We start from the raw sequence: 13285 nt of genomic DNA, 5'->3' as shown, positions 1-13285 counted from the left end.
TTGTGAGGAAGAATAACTGACAATACAAGTACAAAATTGGAGAACACAAGTAATTAATTATTTGAAGAGTACAAATGAGATCTCTCCCTGCAATAGATTAATAGATATAATATAATTTACATTTAAATAGCATCTTTCACATTGCTAGAACAATGTTTCAAAGGACTTGACACGGCTACTTGAGAACCTGAGCTGGGGGATGGGAGCCAAAGGGGTGGGGAGGGGAAAGATGACTGAAAGCGTGGGCAAAGAGGGACATCTTGAGAAGGACCTTGAAGAGGGAAGGGAGCGAATGAGTTGGAGGGACCCTGGGATGGAGTTCCAGAGCGCAGGGGGCATAATGGCTGAAATATTGTCCATTGATGGTGGGCGAGAGACATTGAAGCAGGCGAAGAGAGAAGGCAGGTTGAAGGAGGTCACAGAGGGTACAACAACAACAACAAGATTCCATTTATTGAGCGCCTTTCACGTCGGGAGGACGTCCCAAGGCGCTGTACAGTTGGGTCAGGACATGGAAGGATTTGAAGGTGGAAACGAGGATTCAAATAATGAAATATGGTCTGGAACATAATCAATTCTGAGCTACTAGGACAATGAAAATAGTTTACCAAGGCAGAATGGTGCAGGATGAACTTAGACCAATGCAAGATGAAAAGTCAGATAGATATTCTAGGGTTTTGGTTGAGCTCCAATGGAAGAAATATTGCAGAACCTTCCCATCAATCGATCAACTGAAGGCGNAAAAAAACTCACCAGTGAGACCATTTATCAGACTTTGTTCAGTTCTTATGGCTCAGATCAGAAATGTTATACCTATTTATTTACATTTGTCCATCAAAATACATGCAGTAGAGAAAGTGAAGAAATTTAAATATATATTAGAGGAGCAAAGGATTATACTGTCAAACAGCCAGGTGACACTTTGACTGTAAATGTACTTCTCTGTGGGGATGTAAATGATCAGCATAGTTTTAGATCGCTACATATGTAGGGACCTGGAGAGGGATAGCAACCCAATCTGTAGAATTAGTTTTAGAAGCTGCAACATGCCATCTCCTAGCACTAAAGCTTTACACTTACACAGTACAGAGACTGCGCCCACAGTACAGAGACTGCACTTGTGAAAGTCACAAGTGACATCCTCTCTATCTGTGACCAGGCTCTGGTCAGCCGCCAGCAGTACATCTGCACAAACGGCTTCTCCTCCCGCTCTCACCCGGTCACCTGCGAGGTACCCCAAGGATCCATCCTTGGCCCCCTCCTCTTTCCGATCTACATGCTCCCTCTTGGGGATGTCATCCGCAGACATGGGGTACATTTCCACATGTATGCAGATGACATCCAACTCTATTTTTCCACCTCTCTTTGCGACCCCCAGTCCCCTGATGTTCTGTCAGCCTGCCTGTCAGACATCAGGAGCTGGATAAGCGCAAATTTCCTTCAGTTGAACGTTTACAAGACGGAAGCCATACTCTTTGGCTCTCGTCAACGTCTAAAATCACACGGCTCTTACCTCCTCCACCTACCCGACCTCCCCCTAAAACTCTCCGAATCCGTACGCAACCTATGAGTCAGGTTCGACGCCCAATTATCCTTCCTCCCCCACATCCGTTCCCTCACCAGCACCACTTTCTTTCACCTCTGACGCATCGCCCGTCTCCGCCAATACCTCACTCCAAAAGCTGCTGAAACCCTGGTCCATGCCTTTGTCACCTCTCGGCTGGACTATTCAAGTGCCCTCCTCGCCAGCCTCCCCTCTACTACCATCCATAAATTCCAGGTCATACAAAACTCTGCCGCCCACATTCTTACCCGCACCAAACTCCGCTCCCCGATTACCCGTCCTTGCCACACTGCACTGGCTGCCTGTCCCAGAGAGGATCGACTTCAAGATCCTCACCCTTGTCTTCAAATCCCTCCACTCCTCTGCACCCCCCTAACTCTCTGACCTCCTCTCTCCTCACAACAGTGCCTGTTCCTTCGTTCCACCGGGTCTGGCCTCCTCCTTGTCCCCCGAGTCCTCCGCTCAACCCTTGGCGGCCGTGCTTTCAGCCACTACGCCTCAAGGCTCTGGAACTCCCTTCCTCACTCCCTTCACCTTGACCCTCTCTTCCTATTTTCAGGTCTTGGCTGAAGGCCTTTCTTTTCTACCTTTGGTCACCTTCCTCCCCCTCCCCCGGCTCAGCCCCGGGATCCGTTACTCTGAAGCGTTCTGCGACCTCCTAACCCCCTATCATCCTGCCCACCCCCTCTGCTCAGTGGGTTCTGGCCTGCGTCATGTACCCCGCCTCGCGAGCCCCACCATTGACGGGCGGGCCTTCTGCCACTCTACCCCCACCCTCTGGAACCCCATCCTGCAATTCCTCCGCCTCTCCCCCTCCCTTGCCTCCTTCAAAACCCATCTCAAGACCCTCCTCTTCGACCGTGCTTTTGATCACCCTCCTTCCCCCCCTACCTGCCACCCTCCCCAATCCCAACCCCCAGCTCAGGTCTGAAACTCAAACTGTCCAGCACCTTGGGACATCCTCCCGATGTGAAAGGCGCTATACAAATGTAATTTTGTTACTGTTGTTGTAAGAACATAATGGTATCAATGTTTAACTTGTTCAGTACGATATTGTTGAATGTAAAGAGCATTTAAAAAGATATCATCCTGATATGATTGGCGCTATATCATATGCAAGAATTAGTATTTTTTATTATGTAGCAACATGAGATCTTTCCTTTCAAAACAAGGTTTTTTATATAGGAAGAACTTACATTTTATTTTAAAGAGTTCCACACATCCTAAGTTGTGAACCCCCAAATCAGGTGTTTTAACCCTGACATTATGCAATGTGTGAAACAGAAATATAGATCCCAAATTTGTCACCTCCTTAGGCTTAAAACCAATATCTTAAAATTAAAGATTTTGTGGAATTTTAGAGAACAGCTTTAAATTCAGTCTCAATTTGGAATCTCTGGAATATCAGCATCTAAATTAACGCCACCAACCATAACCAATAGTGTTGCTCACGCAGGGTAGCGTCCAAGAACACTTGACAGTCGCGGGGCATGACACTGAACTGGGGGGAGGTGACCGTAGGCATGGTCGAAGAGGAAGGTCTTCTGAAGGTGGGGAAGGAAGGGGCAAGGCAGTGGGCTAGAGGAAGAGTGCTCCAGAGTTTCAGGGGGGAGTGACTGAAAGCCACCGATGGTGGAACAGAGGACACAAGGGACATGCAGGATACCGGAGCCAAATAACACCGAATATAAGATTGCTTTCCAACATTATGTATAATCTTCCATTTTAAGTCAATAGCATTGAACCAAAAAATTCAAGGTATTCAGTGAGCTTCATAGAGCTAGATCCCTGAGAATGATGTTGCTTCACTCTCAGCTGTACAAATGCAGCATGAAAGGCTCCTGATATCTACCCACCTTTGCTCTATAAAACATTCTACAAGTTACATTGTCCATCTTTGGAAAATACAACAAAAACAGCTACAATAGTTCACATTTTAGCTTATGTTAAAGTTTATAGCTCGTTATTAGAATAATAATCAAAATGTTTTGGTAAAACTATTTTTAAAAAAACCAAAAAGGATACTGGCACTGGCTTGTTAATAAACGATAAATAAAGTGAATATTTGAATCCAATTCACCAACCAAACTTTCAAGTTAGGAAACAATTTGTGTCTGCATTATATGCGGATTAATTCGGAGACCTGATCTACAACACCCTGATGTTGGCAGTCAATCTGCTTTAAAAACATCAGTCATTGTATTCAGCTGCCAGTAATGCAAATAAATCCAAGTCATTTCAAGTCACTGACCTCAGACTTTTGGTTCAAAGTACTAACTATCTTCAGACAGTAAACGAAAATCTAGCCCAGCCGTTTCTTATCAAGGCTTCTCTCTTCCCCACCAGACTCTGTACCTACATAAAACAGAAAATGCTTTTCGTTAGATCATACAGAACCTGATGTAACAAAGTATAAAAATGACATGCAAAGTAAACTTTTTGGTCGAGGGATTAGCCACAAAGCTTTTGTAAAGCAGAACAAGCTGGCTTGGCTCCAGAACCCAGTAAAGTCTGTTGCTGGACTAATAATGTCGGGACTATGCATCTGTTGTTGAGAAAGAAAAGAGCTTGTGTTTTTATAGAACAACAACAACAAAATTACATTTATAGAGTGCCTTTCACGTTGGGAGGACGACCCAAGGCTCTGGACAGCCAGGGGTCAGGACCCGAGCATGGGGGAGGGGTGGTGTAGGGGTGAGGGAAGAAGGAGAGGTGGGAGGACGGCCAAAAGCACGATGGGAGAAGGTTCTTGAGACTGGCCTTGAAGGAGGCAAGGGAGGAAGTGAGGCGAAGGGACCGTGGGATGGAGTTCCAGAGTGTAGGGGGGGCAGAGAGGCTGAAAGCCCGGCCCCCGATGGTAGGGCGGGAGACATGGAGCAGGCCGGAGCCCGCTCAATGGAGGGAGCGGGCGGGTTGGTAGGGAGTCAACAGGTCAGAGAGGTAGGAGGGGGCAAGGCCATGGATGGCCCTGAAAGTGAGGACGAGGATCTTGAATTCGATCCTCTGAGGGATGGGGAGCCAGTGGTCGGGCGAGGGTAGGAGTGATGGGGTCACGAAGCCTGGTGTGCGAGCGTACACGAGCTGCAGAGTTTTGGATGATCTGCAGCTTGTGAAGGAAAGAGTTTGGAAGGCCAATGAGGAGGGAATTTCCATAATCGAGCCTTGAGGTGATGAATGCGTGGGTGAGGGTTTCGGCAGCCTGAGGGGTGAGGCAGTGGTGGAGTCTGGCAATGTTGCGGAGGTGGTGGTAGGCGGTGCCGGTCAGGTGCGGATGTGGGGGAGAAAGGACAGTTCAGGGACAAACAAGATACCCAGGTTCATGACTGGCTTAGTGAGGTTGAGTGTGCAGCCGTGGAGGCTGATGCTGCCAGCGCCTGAGGTGCGGAGGCGCTGGCGTGAGCCAATCAGGAGGGCCTCGGTCTTGCTGACGTTTAGTTGGAGGAAGCTGTCTCTCGTCCAGGACTTGATGTTGGACAGACAGTCGGTCAGGACACCAGTAGTCCTGGAGTTGAGGGTGGGGGCAGAGAGGTAGAGTTGGGTATCATCTGCATATGTGTGGAAATTTACCCCATGTCTGCGGATGACGTCACCAAGGGGGAGCATGTAGAGAGTGAAGAGGAGGGGACCGAGGACAGAGCCCTGAGGAATGCCGCACAAGACAAAAATAACAACAACAAGATTGCATTTATAGAGCGCCTTTCACATCGGGAGGACGTCCCAAGGCGTTGGACAGTTGGGTCGGGACCCTAGCAGGGGGGAAATGGTCAGGTTGAGGGGAGGGAGCGAGGAGGGGATAGAGAGTCGAGAGGGGAGCTGAAGGCACGGTTGAAGAGACCGGGGGCTGGAGGAGAAGCCGTTTTCTGAGACGAAGTGGAGGAGTATGAAAGGTAGGACCTGTACTACATCGCATGGAAGCATCTCAAAGAGCTTCACAGGTAATTCTGTCAAGTTTGGTGACTATATTTGTAAAACAATACGACAGCTATTTGCGCTGGCAAGGTCCTACAAGTAAAAGCTTGGGAATAATCTCCAACTGCTAACAAGTGATTGAAAGAGGGAGCAGGATGTTCATCTCTTTTTATCTATTAGAAACTGAAAAATATTGTTGTGGGATCTGGGTATTTGTTTTAAAAAATGATTTGGGTTTAAAAGTCATCTTTGCAATGCTGATAGTTGTATCAATCTTAGGCAGACTCACTAGTGTCACCAAATGGCTGATTCCTGCAACCAAAGGCAGCGCTGGACAGCACACCTGGCAGTAGTAAATTACAAACAATCTCTCAATGACAAACGGGTAACTCAAAGAACATTAACCATCTTCTTCAAATGGAACCCAATCTATCTTACAAATGAACAAAAGATTTTCAAAGCACTAAAAACAGAAAGCTGAACCACCCAGGTCTGCAAACAGCCAAGTCTCCGGTAATGCCAACATCTGTGTAAAATATTGCTGCCCATAAGTCAAAGTGCATGACTGCAAAAGGCTGCCTTGCCAAATGAGCTCCCATTTATCATATTTTCAACAAAAAATCTAGACTGGAGGGGTTTTGAAATATAAAACTTTAAGTAGACAGTGTGCGCTGTTGATCTTTTTGTGGCTTTCTTTGTGCTCAGCTACTCAGTGAAACCCCCTGATGTTGTTACACTTATGCCCAGAAACAATGTGGCATAGTTCAGAAACCTTCAATTGTGACTTTGCTCTTGGAATGAAGCCATCATGACCATCCCTTCAAAATACTAAGCAAGTGATAATCATTTGAAAACAAGATGATTCAATAAATTATTTTTGTGTGTGATGCACCTGACCCTTTCCTGCAAAGCACTGGATAAGTAGCTCTGAGCGATGAAGAGAGAAAAAGAAACACTACCTGGGCAGCCAAATCTCAGCAATGCAAACAACATTGTGAGGCGTGGTATATACAGTACTTCATTTTAACTGCATCCTTTTAATTTAGGTGTCAGTCTGATTCCTTTTTTTGGGTTAGCCAGGTGTCTGACACACGCACAAACCCATCACAACACTTCAGAGTATCCAAACCAGGCTGAGATCTTTATGCATCCCACCGACGTATGGAAATCCCAGAGATAGATTGTTGGAATGGAGTGCGCACTCTCCCCCGGGAGGGATGCTTCCTGCCTATCTAATCGGCCAAGGCTCAGTTGTTAGCACTCTCGTCTAAGTCAGAAGGTTGGAGGTTCAAGCCTCATGTCAGGTCTTGGCATCACATCGTCTAAGCTGACACTCCAATGCAGCGCTGGGAGTGTACTGCATTGTTGAAAGTTCCGTCTTTCGGACGAGACGTTAACCGACATCCCATCTGTTCAAGTGGACATTTAAGATCCCATGACACTATTTGAAAAGAGAAGGCAGTTTCTCCTTGTGTCATGGTCAACAATCCCCCAGATAAACTTGGTCATTCATTTCATGGCTGTTTGTAGGGCATTCCTACGCGCAAATTAGCTGTTACATTTCGCTTACAATATACTGCACTTTAAGAGTATATCGTGTGAAGTACTTTGAGACTTCCTCCCGGTGTGAAAGTGGTTATACCAATTGTACACAGTATTTTTTGTTTGGGTCATCCAGATGTCTGTGACATATGCACAGAAACCCATCATCATGCTTAAGAATATCCAAACTACATAGGGTTCCATGTATAATAATAAAAATAATAATCCTTACATTTGATACAACACCTTTCATGTTGGAAGGATGTCTGAAAGCGCTTCACAAGATGCACCTTAAAGTATTGTGACTGTATATTTGATGGACTAACCTGGCAGCCAATTTGCGCACACCAATGTTCTACGAATACCCAAGGAGCCAAATGACCAATTGTATTTGGTAAATTGTTAACCAGGATATCTGGAGAAACTTCCTTCTCTTTTTGAATAGTGCTATGGGATCTTTAACGTTCACCTGAGCAGGTAGACAGGGCCCTCAGTTTAATGTCTCATACGAAGGATGACACCTCCAACAATGCAGCACATCCCCAGCACTGCATTGGGAATGTCAGCTTAGAATATATGAAAATCTTGACATGGACCTTGAACCCACAGCCTTCTGATTCAGAGGTGAAAGTGCTACCAACTGAATCAAAGTAACACACAAATACATGCCGCCTACACATGGAAATTTTCATATTTGGAATCGAATGCCTACTCTCTCCCCGAAGGGGACACATCCTGTTTACCTAATAATGAGAGTACTAGGCACAGGTTGGTAGGAACCAAGGCTTGAGAATCCCAGAGTTAAAACTGTACAGCCTTCCAAGGAAAGCATTGTCTGTCAAGCTTCCTGTTGCCTATCCAGCTAGGATCTCGCTACTTGTTAGTGTTTTGTCTTTCAGGGTTAACAAGGCCAAGTGGGAAGAATCCCTGCTCCCAGTGACCGACCCGACTCTCCTCCAAGTCCCACTGAGCCAGGCTGGCTGGTTTGCCATTAGCAATGCCCGGGAGTATCATCCAGAACTCTGCAGCTTGTGTCCTCTTCTGCACCAGGCTCCGTGACCCTATCACCAGCACTGTCGCCCGGCTCCACTGGCTCCCCATCCTTCAGAAGAGTTCAAAATTCTTGTGTTCGCCTTCAAGGCCCTCCATGGGCTTGTCCCTTCCTACCTCAGTGACCTATTAACCCCCCCCCCCCCACCAACCTGCCCACTCCCTCTGCTCAGCGAGCTCCAGCCTGCTCCACATCCCCCACTCAGCCCACCATCAGCAGTCAGGTCTTCAGCCTCTCCACCCACCCTTCGGAACTCCATCCCACATTCCTTTTGCCTCACTCCCTCCCTTGCCTCCTTCAAGGCACGTCTTAAGACCCTCCTCTTCGACTGTGCCTTCGGCCACCATCCTACCCTCCCTGCCCTCCACCCTCCTTTACCCCAAACCACCCCCCTGCTCGGGTCCAAATCGCTGACAGTGCCTTGGACAATACAATACAAAATACAAAGTTTGTACTTTGTATTGTATTGTACTGTGAACCTGACTGGCTCAGCAACCGGACTACCACAACCTCCGCAGAGGATTAACTTGATTCTGACATTTCGTGCCAAGCATCTCACCTTGGAGCCAATTCAGCTCCAAGAAGAACCAATTCTCTCTCCCATCGCGGAGGATAGTAGTTCTTTTAAATCAAGACATTTGTATAGAATCCCACCTGCTGTAAGCATTTGTTTAGCAATGTTCTTGCTGATTCACCTCTTATTATGTACAGACAGATTTGCACTGCACAATTCAAACAAATATTATTTTAAATTATCCACTTTCCCGTTTAATTATAACCTGCATCAAAAATGAGTCACTTTTGCTCATCACCAGGTGCTCTCCTCAAAGGGACTCAAACAACCACAAACATAAGGACACTCCTCGTCCTTTAGTTTCAGGGAGAACCTTAGAGTCATATTCTGGATCCTGCTTATCCTTCAGTGTGACTTAAATCTGGGATTAGTTGTTCAGTCCCTACACCTACCACTGAACCACACCCATCACAAAACATCACCATCCACCTAGTGAGGGCTCAAACCCATGCTTGTCGGATGTCAAATGACCAACTTATGACTATCCTCCTTCAGGGGAAGGTAAGCAGGGTCTCCTTGTAGCTGAACTGGCTCCAAAGTGATATGTTTGTCAACGGAATATTGGATTCAAGCCAACCCTCTGTGGTGGTCTCAGCCAGGCAGGTCCACATTACTCTAGGGCACTGCTGATGACAGCCCAGCCAGCCTGGCTCAGTGGGACTTGGATTGGGAGATGGGCTGGTAACTGGCAGTAGGGATTCTACCCACTTGGCTCATCGACAGGACTTGGAAGGGCAGACCGGTCACTGGGGAACTCCAAAACTATGGAACTCTCTCCCTCAATCCCACCGCTTTGCCTCCTCCCTCCCCACTTTCAAATCCGACCTAAAGACCTTCCTTTTTGATTGTGCTTATGATCACCTCCCTCTCCTACTGGCTCAGTATCAGACTACGCCACTGTCGAGCACTACCACGCGTGAAGTGCACTATATAAATGCAAGTTGTTGTTGCTGTTGGGACTCTTCCCACTCAGCTCGTTAAGTTTGGAAGCCAAATCTCCAACAGGTAGGGTGGTCCTCGCTGGACAAGCAACGGGAAAGCTTGACGGACAGAGATATTGATGGCAAGCTGATGACTGTGCACTCGTGGCGCATTCTGAAGAAGACCTTCATTTGATGATGAATAGATTTGCAGCTTTCTCTAGCAGCTATGGCACCACCATCCATGGATGCACACTCCACCTTACTAAGCCAGTCCGGAACCTTGGCATCTTGTTTGACCCTCAACTATCCTTTATACCCCACATCCGTGCATGACCCGCTCTGCCTTCCCCCACCTTCGCAACATCGCCTAGCTCCACTACTGTCTCACACCGCAGGCCACCGAAACCCTCATGCACGCATTCATAACATCCAGGTTTGACTATGCAAACTTCTTGCTTGTCGGCCTCCCCAACTCCTCCCTCCATAGCCTGCAGATTATACAGAACTCTGTAGCCCGTGTCCTCTCCCTCACCAGGTTCCATGACCCTATCACCCCCATCTTCACCCAATCCACTGGCTTGCCCTCCACCCTCCCCAATCCCGACCGCCAGCTCGGGTCTGAAACTCTGTCTGTCCAGCGCCTTGGGACATCCTCCCAACGTGAAAGGCACTATACAAGTGTAATTTTGTTCTTGTTGTTGTTATGGGCTTAGGAAGACTGAAGTAATGTATCAACCAGTTCCTGGGAAGCCATATATTAGACCATCGACCTCTATTGGCGAAACTGAATTGAACTGGGTCAAGGAGTCCACCTATCTTGGAAGTGAACTATCTGATGATGCAAAGATCGATAAGAAAGTAATGGCTCGCATACAGAGAGTAAGCATGGCTTTGGTAGATTGTCTAATTATGTTTGGAATCAGTGCAGAATCAAGGTTGCTGCTAAACTGAAGATTTATAGAGCAGTGCTCCTTACCAATCTCCTGAATGGATATGACACATGGACACTTTATACAAGTCATACTCAACAGCTGGAAAGGTTTCACCAATGACATGTTTTCATATTACTCAGGTGACTAAGGTTGAACTTAGGTGGAAGGACACTAAAAACAGAGTACTGGAACATGGTAATTGCACCAGCATTGAGGCTATGATCATCAACATTCAGCACAGTTGGGCCGGACATATTGTTACGATGGATGATATACAGTGGATGAAGCAGGTGTTCTATGGAGAACCGGCAGGTGGCAGAAGAAAGCAGGGCGGACAACAAAGGAGCTATAATAACACACTGAAGATACACCTGAAACAATGCAACATGGTATTGACTCTTGGAAAACCCTGGCCACGAACGTACGACAATGGCGTATTGAAGTGAGAGAAGGAGTGAAGAGCTTTGAAGAACAACAGGGAGTCAGTGTAGAGGAAAAACACAAGTGACAGAAGGATCAGCAACATCAGAGGAATGAACAGGAGAAATCCTCATTATGTGGTTGTGTGCAGCCTGTGGCAGACAATGTCTGTCATGTATTAGCAGCCTGCATGGTCATCAATGGATCCATCTGCCATGAACTTATTATCTCTTCATTGTTGGCACCATCACCCTCAAGTTCGAGGAACACACTATATACATCAAATATAAGATATTATATGATCTTTACTATTCATTACAACCAGATTGTTCATTTCTTATGGGCTGACACTAGAAGTCGTCTGAAGTTCTGAGATTGCCCCACTGCAGAGCTCTACTGTACTGTAGCTAAAATGAGATGGGAAATTGTTTTTGAAAAGGGGAATAAGGTTGAAGCAAACTTACGAATAGTATTACCCAATACGTTAGATCTGTTCAGGAGAAGGCATTTCAAGGGATTCAAGGCAGCATAACCAACAAAAGGGGCAATTTGGTCATCAAGGGCTGACATTAACCCTTCTCAAAAACCCTTCCTCGACTCTTCCATTCTTCCAAGAAGCTGTCCCCCCACCCCCCCAAACTTGCTGAATATTTCTTCAGAACATCTACTCCCTCCCAACTTCCCTCAGCTCTATTCAAAACATCTCTTCGTTGTGGGCCATTTTGCCCACAAAACACACAGTCATAGCACTTTACAGTATATCCTGTAAAACACTTTGAGATACTTCCACACGTGCAGATGACATCCAAATATCTCTGCCTCTACCCTCGGGTCCAAAACTACTGCTGTTCTAACTGATCAAGTCGTCAAGTCTGTCAGACATCAAGTCCTGGATGAGCCCTGACTTCCTTCAGTTAAACATAGATAAGGCTAAAGTTATCCTGCTAGGATCCTGTCAGCGCCTCCTCTCCCCATGCAGACCGACAGCATCAACCTGCACAGATGTGCACTTCACCTTGTGGAGCTGTGAGGCACCTTGGTGGTTCAATTCCAACTGTTCTTTGAACCCCTCATCTGTCCTCTTTCCCACTCAGCTTTCCTTCAACTCCATAACACTATTCGTCTCTGTCACCACCTATTCCTTTGGGCTGTTGATTCAGGCTTTTATCTCATACTGGCTTGACTAGGCCAATGGCTGCTCGCCAGACTCACCAGCTCTTACCTATTTAGGCTGCAGACTATCTTGACCTTGAAAGAGGTTAAGGAATGGGAGAGATGAAGGGACTCGGGATGGTGTTCCAGATAGTGAGGACAGATGGGCTGAAAACCTGACTGCTGGGTGTTAAAGATCCCATGACACTATTCGAAAAAGAGAAAATTTCCTGATGTCCTGGCCAAAAACCAACAACCATCAACATTTAACACTGCAAAATACTAGCTACGTCTTGGTAGAAACACGATACACGTTATGACCTTATTCTTAATAAGCCCCCTTTGTCACAGTTTTCAGTTAATAATATGTATTCAGACCCTTGCTATTTTCCAGTTGGAATTGCTCACTTGGTTATCAGAACAGTAGAATCAATTGTTCCAGCCAGTTTCAATTAAGTTGTCAGTTAAGTCTATTTTTGTTACTGTACATCAGATTAAAATCAACATCCCAGTCTAATTTGCTAGCGCCTTAAGGCGATTATGGTGCTAGCTGTTGGCGTGCTTCATTCCATTTTGCCACAGCCACCTGCACTATACATCTGTCTAGTAGGATTAGGTGAGATAGTTATAATCCATTTGGCAGAGCCGACTGTGAGGCCACAGAACTAGCTGGGAAGAAATTTATGTCTCGCACATTTACACTTCTTTCTGCCATTGTGCAGAACAAGAATCCCTCCACATCATATTATCAGACAGATTAGTACGTCTGCAGGATTTTGAGGCTATACAGTACCGTATTATCTCCCTCATGTCAGGACCAGTGCAATTAATAACTTGCTAACTGAGGGTAGCTCTCCATAATAACAGTGCAGAATAGAAAATGCCAGCCAATTTCCATTGATAAAAGATAACATTTTCCTCTTAGTTATATTTTGTAATGTATTAGATTTGAATAATCAACAGTAACTGAAACAGCATGTGGATTTCAGTCCTGTGCTATCCAGGAAGGACAGCCTGGGATCGAACTGGGATCAACACCAAGGTTAGAATCATATAATCATAGAATCGTACAGCACAAAAAGAGGCCATTAGGCCCACATTAGTGACAGTATGTTGCCTTTTAATGCAGGGGTGGATAGGAAAGATATTAGTCCCAGCTGTTATTCAGTCAATGGCATGCATTGGTTTTATCCATTGCTATTCCAGGTCCCCTGTTGG

At 46.2% G+C, this 13285-nt stretch overlaps 1 protein-coding gene across 3 annotated transcripts in view; it reads right to left on the bottom strand.

Moving 5' to 3' along the window:
- Positions 1 to 13285, bottom strand: part of LOC103181266 (cytochrome c oxidase assembly factor 1 homolog) — a 37912-nt gene that overhangs the window by 9484 nt on the left and 15143 nt on the right. The window contains exon 2 of one of the 3 annotated variants that reach the window (XM_007897622.2): positions 3816 to 3919. The exons of the other annotated variants lie outside the window; for them this stretch is intronic. The gene's annotated coding sequence lies outside the window, so the exon portion shown is untranslated. The remainder of the gene's footprint in view (positions 1 to 3815; positions 3920 to 13285) is intronic. 3 annotated transcript variants of the gene reach the window in all.

The sequence above is a fragment of the Callorhinchus milii genome, unplaced genomic scaffold, assembly GCF_018977255.1.
Source record: "Callorhinchus milii isolate IMCB2004 unplaced genomic scaffold, IMCB_Cmil_1.0 Scaffold2, whole genome shotgun sequence".
In the NCBI taxonomy this organism is placed as follows: Eukaryota; Metazoa; Chordata; class Chondrichthyes; order Chimaeriformes; family Callorhinchidae; genus Callorhinchus; species Callorhinchus milii.
The sequence above is the reverse complement of the archived record's forward strand: the minus strand, read 5'-3'. Positions and strand labels throughout refer to the sequence as shown.